Here is a 9,042-nt window from a genome sequence, read left to right on the forward strand (position 1 = left end):
TAAGAGAGAACACAACCATTTCTGTCCCCACCAACAACAACTCTCTTTTACTAACATGAAAAGACCTCACTATTTACAAGCAGGGTGACAAAAAAGATTTGTTCACTTTTGATTACCAATAAACCATAATAAAACCACATAAGGTTTACTGCTCAGAGTCTATTACTATCCTTTGTACTAGTTTACATCACATAAAAATCACATGGAAGTGAAATAGCCGTCCTCTTCATCCAAGGACTCGTTGCTGACGTGATCCTGGGAAAGTGGCATCTGTGGTGCCTTGATGTTTGCAGCTCCTCTTTATGTGATCACATGATGAACAGTTGACGGAGTCATGTCTTCTTTCTACTAAACACCATTGATCTGTACAGGACAGTGTGGTTTGTGACTCCACTAGATGCTTGTCATTATGGAAGTAGGTCTCCTTCCTGAACACTGACAAACTCATGGCCTGTCAGTACCTCCCTCTTTTTAACAGTCATCCAAACGAAAGAAGGAAAGTCAGGGAGGGATGTATAATGTATAAAGGACCGTTTTTTAATACATTTTGACGGTGAGGAAATATAATCCGTTTATAATTGAATCTATTTAAAGTGAGGCCCTACGGACTTCGGTGAAGACTGAATGCGGCCCGCGGGGCAAAATGAATTTGACACCCCTTATCTAGCTACTTCTATGAATTGTCCCAGCCCGGTTCCTCATCTCAGTAGTGGCAGGGAAGCAGCTGTTGGCTGAAACACAAGCTGCAGATTGTAGCTTTAAGTATAGATGGTTAAACCCCCAGCAACATGTTGATGCCACTGGGAGGGCCTATTTGATGTGTTTTACTACTGTGGCCCCTCATACATTCCTGTTCTAATCTACTCAGATGAAGCAGTGACAATATAAAGTGTCTTCTGACACCGTCAGCTCAACGTCAACTCACTAAACATACGTCTTCACCCTTCACCTCTGCAGAATCACATGCCCACTTTCTATCAGTTCATTTACTGGTTTCTCTAAAGACCAGTTTAACGACCTGTCTGTCTGTCTGTCTGTCTGTCTGTCTGTCTGTCTGTCTGTCTTGTTTAATCATAGGCTTTTAAGTGCAATGTAAATGTACAGTAAATGACCATCATTCATCTCCATGTTGAAGTGATATGTCAGCACAGGACTGGCCTTGACATGACCTGTAGTTATTGTCTAAGGAGGAACCGTTAAGGTACTATGGGAAATGATTTCCCGGTAAAGTTTTATTCTCTTCAGCATTGTTTCTACTAGGTTTTACTGTCTCTCTGTAATAAACTGTTCCCTGGTGGAGGCCAGAAAGAGGTGACAGTTCACATGTGTCTGTGTCTGTGTCTGTGTCTGAGTGTGTGTCTGTGTCTGTGTCTGTGTCTGTGTCTGTGTCTGAGTATGTGTCTGTGTCTGTGTCTGTGTCTGAGTGTGTGACTGTGTGTGTGTGTGTGTCTACACAGTGTTGATTAATCTGAGCCTTGAGTCTTGGATGTGGTAAAGCTGTTTAGAGTCTTGGATGTGGTAAAGATGTTTAGAGTCTTGGATGTGGTAAAGATGTTTAGGGTCTTGAATGTGGTAAAGATGTTTAGAGTCTTGGATGTGGTAAAGATGTTTAGAGTCTTGGATGTGGTAAAGATGTTGAGAGTCTTGGATGTGGTAAACATGTTTAGAGTCTTGGATTTGTTAAAGATGTTTAGAGTCTTGGATGTGGTAAAGATGTTTAGAGTCTTGGATGTGGTAAACATGTTTAGAGTCTTGGATTTGGTAAAGATGTTTAGAGTCTTGGATGTGGTAAAGATGTTTAGAGTCTTGGGTGTGGTAAAGATGTTTAGAGTATTGGATGTGGTAAAGCTGTTTAGAGTCTTGGATGTGGTAAACATGTTTAGAGTCTTGGATTTGGTAAAGATGTTTAGAGTCTTGGATGTGGTAAAGATGTTTAGAGTCTTGGATGTGGTAAAGATGTTTAGAGTCTTGGGTGTGGTAAAGATGTTTAGAGTCTTGGATGTGGTAATGTCTGTGTCTGTGTCTGAGTGTGTGTCTGTGTCTGTGTCTGTGTCTGTGTCTGAGTATGTGTCTGTGTCTGTGTCTGTGTCTGAGTGTGTGACTGTGTGTGTGTGTCTACACAGTGTTGATTAATCTGAGCCTTGAGTCTTGGATGTGGTAAAGCTGTTTAGAGTCTTGGATGTGGTAAAGATGTTTAGAGTCTTGGATGTGGTAAAGATGTTTAGGGTCTTGAATGTGGTAAAGATGTTTAGAGTCTTGGATGTGGTAAAGATGTTTAGAGTCTTGGATGTGGTAAAGATGTTGAGAGTCTTGGATGTGGTAAACATGTTTAGAGTCTTGGATTTGTTAAAGATGTTTAGAGTCTTGGATGTGGTAAAGATGTTTAGAGTCTTGGATGTGGTAAACATGTTTAGAGTCTTGGATTTGGTAAAGATGTTTAGAGTCTTGGATGTGGTAAAGATGTTTAGAGTCTTGGGTGTGGTAAAGATGTTTAGAGTATTGGATGTGGTAAAGCTGTTTAGAGTCTTGGATGTGGTAAACATGTTTAGAGTCTTGGATTTGGTAAAGATGTTTAGAGTCTTGGATGTGGTAAAGATGTTTAGAGTCTTGGATGTGGTAAAGATGTTTAGAGTCTTGGGTGTGGTAAAGATGTTTAGAGTCTTGGATGTGGTAATGTCTGTGTCTGTGTCTGAGTGTGTGTCTGTGTCTGTGTCTGTGTCTGTGTCTGAGTATGTGTCTGTGTCTGTGTCTGTGTCTGAGTGTGTGACTGTGTGTGTGTGTGTGTCTACACAGTGTTGATTAATCTGAGCCTTGAGTCTTGGATGTGGTAAAGCTGTTTAGAGTCTTGGATGTGGTAAAGATGTTTAGAGTCTTGGATGTGGTAAAGATGTTTATAGTCTTGGATGTGGTAAAGATGTTTAGAGTCTTGGATGTGGTAAAGATGTTGAGAGTCTTGGATGTGGTAAACATGTTTAGAGTCTTGGATTTGTTAAAGATGTTTAGAGTCTTGGATGTGGTAAAGATGTTTAGAGTCTTGGATGTGGTAAACATGTTTAGAGTCTTGGATTTGGTAAAGATGTTTAGAGTCTTGGATGTGGTAAAGATGTTTAGAGTCTTGGGTGTGGTAAAGATGTTTAGAGTATTGGATGTGGTAAAGCTGTTTAGAGTCTTGGATGTGGTAAACATGTTTAGAGTCTTGGATTTGGTAAAGATGTTTAGAGTCTTGGATGTGGTAAAGATGTTTAGAGTCTTGGATGTGGTAAAGATGTTTAGAGTCTTGGGTGTGGTAAAGATGTTTAGAGTCTTGGATGTGGTAAAGATGTTTAGAGTCTTGGGTGTGGTAAAGATGTTTAGAGTCTTGGATGTGGTGAAGATGATTAGAGTCTTGGATGTGGTAAACATGTTTAGAGTCTTGGATTTGGTAAAGATGTTTAGAGTCTTGGCTGTGGTAAAGATGTTTAGAGTCTTGGATGTGGTAAACATGTTTAGAGTCTTGGATTTGGTAAAGATGTTTAGAGTCTTGGATGTGGTAAAGATGTTTAGAGTCTTGGATGTGGTAAACATGTTTAGAGTCTTGGATTTGGTAAAGATGTTTAGAGTCTTGGATGTGGTAAAGATGTTTAGAGTCTTGGGTGTGGTAAAGATGTTTAGAGTCTTGGATGTGGTGAAGATGATTAGAGTCTTGGATGTAGTAAAGATGTTTAGAGTCTTGGATGTGGTAAAGATGTTTAGAGTCTTGGGTGTGGTAAAGATGTTTAGAGTCTTGGATGTGGTGAAGATGATTAGAGTCTTGGATGTGGTAAAGATGTTTAGAGTCTTGGATGTGGTAAATATGTTTAGAGTCTTGGCTGTGGTAAAGATGTTTAGAGTCTTGGATGTGGTAAAGATGTTTTGAGTCTTGGCTGTGGTAAAGATGTTTAGAGTCTTGGATGTGGTAAAGATGTTTAGAGTCTTGGATGTGGTAAAGATGTTTAGGGTCTTGGATGTGGTAAAGATGTTTAGGAAGAACTGGTCCCATTGTTTGTACTTTTATTTGTAGGACCCAAGACACCTCCCTCCATTGTCTCCCTGGGGGTTAGGACCCCAGACATCTCCCTCCTCCTTTGTCTACCCTGTGGGTTAGGCCCCAGACACACAGGACCTCCCTCCTTTGTTTCCCCTGTGGGTTAGGACCATAGACACACAGCACCTCCCTCCTTGTCTCCCTGTGGGTTAGGACCCCAGACTCACAGCACCTCCCTCCTTCGTCTCCCTGTGGGTTAGGAACCCAGACACCTCCCTCCTCCTTTGTCTTCCTGTGGGTTAGGACCCAAGACACACAGCACCTCCCTCCTTTGTGTCCCTGTGTCTTAGGACCCCAGACACACATCACCTCCCTCCTTTGTGTCCCTGTGTGTTAGGACCCCAGACACACAACACCTCCCTCCTTTGTCTCCCTTTGTGTTAGGACCCTAGACACAGAGCACCTCCCTCCTTTGTGTCCCTGTGTCTTAGGACCCCAGACACACATCACCTCCCTCCTTTGTGTCCCTGTGTGTTAGGACCCCAGACACACAACACCTCCCTCCTTTGTCTCCCTTTGTGTTAGGACCCTAGACACAGAGCACCTCCCTCCTTTGTGTCCCTGTGTGTTAGGACCCCAGACACACAACACCTCCCTCCTTTGTCTCCCTGTGTGTTAGGACCCTAGACACACATCACCTCCCTCCTTTGTGTCCCTGTGTGTTAGGACCCTAGACACAGAGCACCTCCCTCCTTTGTCTCCCTGTGTGTTAGGACCCCAAACACAGAGCACCTCCCTCCTTTGTGTCCCTGTGTGTAAGGAACCTAGACACAGAGCAGCTCCCTCCTTTGTCCCCCTGTGTGTTAGGACCCTAGTTACAGAGCACCTACCTCCTTTGTGTCCCTGTGTGTTAGGACCCTAGACACAGAGCACCTCCCTCCTTTGTCTCCCTGTGTGTTAGGACCCTAGACACAGAGCACCTCCCTCCTTTGTCTCCCTGTGTGTTAGGACCCTAGACACAGAGCACCTCCCTCCTTTGTGTCCCTGTGTGTTAGGACCCTAGACACAGAGCACCTGCCTCCTTTGTGTCCCTGTGTGTAAGGACCCTAGATACAGAGCACCTCCCTCCTTTGTGTCCCTCCACCCTGTGTGTTAGGACCCTAGACACAGAGCACCTCCCTCCTTTGTGTCCCTGTGTGTTAGGACCCCAGACACAGAGCACCTCCCTCCTTTGTGTCCCTCCACCCTGTTTGTTCTCTCCCTTTATAAAGTATTGAGCCATAATGGATAAGCCACAGGGCAACAACACCCATTTATTTCCCTAACAGTAGACATATATTTAGTGTTTTTACTATACGGAAGCTATATTTAATGGGAATGCAGAGCCTTGACCACGGGCTAAGGACACGTTCCTCATCACCCATAATACCCTGTTTCCATCCAGCCAAATAAAGAGAGAGAGAGGTATGTGTGTGTGTGTGTGTGTGTGTGTGTGTGTGTGTGTGTGTGTGTGTGTGTGTGTGTGTGTGTGTGTGTGTGTGTGTGTGTGTGTGTGTGTGTGTGTGTGTGTGTGTGTGTGTGTGTGTGTGTGTGAGAGAGAGAGTGTGAGAGAAAGAGAACTCAATAGTATTATTTTCTTGTTATTCCAGATGCTGGTCATTTGAACAAGACATTCTGTCCATTATAACAGGAGAGTGAGGAGAATAAGACATTCTGTCCATTATAACAGGAGAGTGAGGAGAATAAGACATTCTGTCCATTATAACAGGAGAGTGAGGAGAATAAGACATTCTGTCCATTATAACAGGAGAGTGAGGAGAATAAGATATTCTGTCCATTATAACAGGAGAGTGAGGAGAATAAGACATTCTGTCCATTATAACAGGAGAGTGAGGAGAATAAGACATTCTGTCCATTATAACAGGAGAGTGAGGAGAATAAGACAGTCTGTCCATTATAACAGGAGAGTGAGGAGAATAAGACATTCTGTCCATTATAACAGGAGAGTGAGGAGAATAAGACATTCTGTCCATTATAACAGGAGAGTGAGGAGAATAAGATATTCTGTCCATTATAACAGGAGAGTGAGGAGAATAAGACATTCTGTCCATTATAACAGGAGAGTGAGGAGAATAAGACATTATGTCCATTATAACAGGAGAGTGAGGAGAATAAGACATTCTGTCCATTATAACAGGAGAGTGAGGAGAATAAGACATTCTGTCCATTATAACAGGAGAGTGAGGAGAATAAGACATTCTGTCCATTATAACAGGAGAGTGAGGAGAATAAGACATTCTGTCCATTATAACAGGAGAGTGAGGAGAATAAGACATTCTGTCCATTATAACAGGAGAGTGAGGAGAATATGACATTCTGTCCATTATAACAGGAGAGTGAGGAGAATAAGACATTCTGTCCATTATAACAGGAGAGTGAGGAGAATAAGACATCCTGTCCATTATAACAGGAGAGTGAGGAGAATAAGACATTCTGTCCATTATAAGAGGAGAGTGAAGTAAATAAGACAGTCTGTCCATTATAACAGGAGAGTGAGGAGAATAAGACATTCTGTCCATTATAACAGGAGAGTGGAGTAAATAAGACATTCTGTCCATTATAACAGGAGAGTGAGGAGAATAAGACATCCTGTCCATTATAACAGGAGAGTGAGGAGAATAAGACATTCTGTCCATTATAACAGGAGAGTGAGGAGAATAAGACATTCTGTCCATTATAACAGGAGAGTGAGGAGAATAAGACATTCTGTCCATTATAACAGGAGAGTGAGGAGAATAAGACATTCTGTCCATTATAACAGGAGAGTGGAGTAAATAAGACATTCTGTCCATTATAACAGGAGAGTGAGGAGAATAAGACATCCTGTCCATTATAACAGGAGAGTGAGGAGAATAAGACATTCTGTCCATTATAACAGGAGAGTGAGGAGAATAAGACATTATGTCCATTATAACAGGAGAGTGAGGAGAATAAGATATTCTGTCCATTATAACAGGAGAGTGAGGAGAATAAGACATTATGTCCATTATAACAGGAGAGTGAGGAGAATAAGACATTCTGTCCATTATAACAGGAGAGTGAGGATAATAAGACATTCTGTCCATTATAACAGGAGAGTGAGGAGAATAAGACATTATGTCCATTATAACAGGAGAGTGAGGAGAATAAGACATTCTGTCCATTATAACAGGAGAGTGAGGAGAATAAGACATTCTGTCCATTATAACAGGAGAGTGAGGAGAATAAGACATTCTGTCCATTATAACAGGAGAGTGAGGAGAATAAGACATTCTGTCCATTATAACAGGAGAGTGAGGAGAATAAGACAGTCTGTCCATTATAACAGGAGAGTGAGGAGAATAAGACAGTCTGTCCATTATAACAGGAGAGTGAGGAGAATAAGACATTCTGTCCATTATAACAGGAGAGTGAGGAGAATAAGACATTCTGTCCATTATAACAGGAGAGTGAGGAGAATAAGACATTATGTCCATTATAACAGGAGAGTGAGGAGAATAAGACATTCTGTCCATTATAACAGGAGAGTGAGGAGAATAAGACATTCTGTCCATTATAACAGGAGAGTGAGGAGAATAAGACATTCTGTCCATTATAACAGGAGAGTGAGGAGAATAAGACATTCTGTCCATTATAACAGGAGAGTGAGGAGAATAAGACATCCTGTCCATTATAACAGGAGAGTGAGGAGGATAAGACATCCTGTCCATTATAAGAGGGGAGTGAGGAGAATAAGACAGTCTGTCCATTATAACAGGACAGAATAAGACATTCTGTCCATTATAACAGGAGAGTGAGGAGAATAAGACATTCTGTCCATTATAACAGGAGAGTGAGGAGAATAAGACATTCTGTCCATTATAACAGGAGAGTGAGGAGAATAAGACATTCTGTCCATTATAACAGGAGAGTGAGGAGAATAAGACATTCTGTCCATTATAACAGGAGAGTGAGGAGAATAAGACATTCTGTCCATTATAACAGGAGAGTGAGGAGAATATGACATTCTGTCCATTATAACAGGAGAGTGAGGAGAATAAGACATTCTGTCCATTATAACAGGAGAGTGAAGTAAATAAGACAGTCTGTCCATTATAACAGGAGAGTGAGGAGAATAAGACATCCTGTCCATTATAACAGGAGAGTGAGGAGAATAAGACATTCTGTCCATTATAAGAGGAGAGTGAAGTAAATAAGACAGTCTGTCCATTATAACAGGAGAGTGAGGAGAATAAGACATTCTGTCCATTATAACAGGAGAGTGAGGAGAATAAGACATTCTGTCCATTATAACAGGAGAGTGAGGAGAATAAGATATTCTGTCCATTATAACAGGAGAGTGAGGAGAATAAGACATTCTGTCCATTATAACAGGAGAGTGAGGAGAATAAGACATTCTGTCCATTATAACAGGAGAGTGAGGAGAATAAGACAGTCTGTCCATTATAACAGGAGAGTGAGGAGAATAAGACATCCTGTCCATTATAACAGGAGAGTGAGGAGAATAAGACATTCTGTCCATTATAACAGGAGAGTGAGGAGAATAAGACATTCTGTCCATTATAACAGGAGAGTGAGGAGAATAAGACATTCTGTCCATTATAACAGGAGAGTGAGGAGAATAAGACATTCTGTCCATTATAACAGGAGAGTGAGGAGAATATGACATTCTGTCCATTATAACAGGAGAGTGAGGAGAATAAGACATTCTGTCCATTATAACAGGAGAGTGAGGAGAATAAGACATCCTGTCCATTATAACAGGAGAGTGAGGAGAATAAGACATTCTGTCCATTATAAGAGGAGAGTGAAGTAAATAAGACAGTCTGTCCATTATAACAGGAGAGTGAGGAGAATAAGACATTATGTCCATTATAACAGGAGAGTGGAGTAAATAAGACATTCTGTCCATTATAACAGGAGAGTGAGGAGAATAAGACATCCTGTCCATTATAACAGGAGAGTGAGGAGAATAAGACATTCTGTCCATTATAACAGGA

The sequence above is a fragment of the Oncorhynchus clarkii genome, chromosome 7, assembly GCF_045791955.1.
Source record: "Oncorhynchus clarkii lewisi isolate Uvic-CL-2024 chromosome 7, UVic_Ocla_1.0, whole genome shotgun sequence".
NCBI classification, from domain to species: domain Eukaryota; kingdom Metazoa; phylum Chordata; class Actinopteri; order Salmoniformes; family Salmonidae; genus Oncorhynchus; species Oncorhynchus clarkii.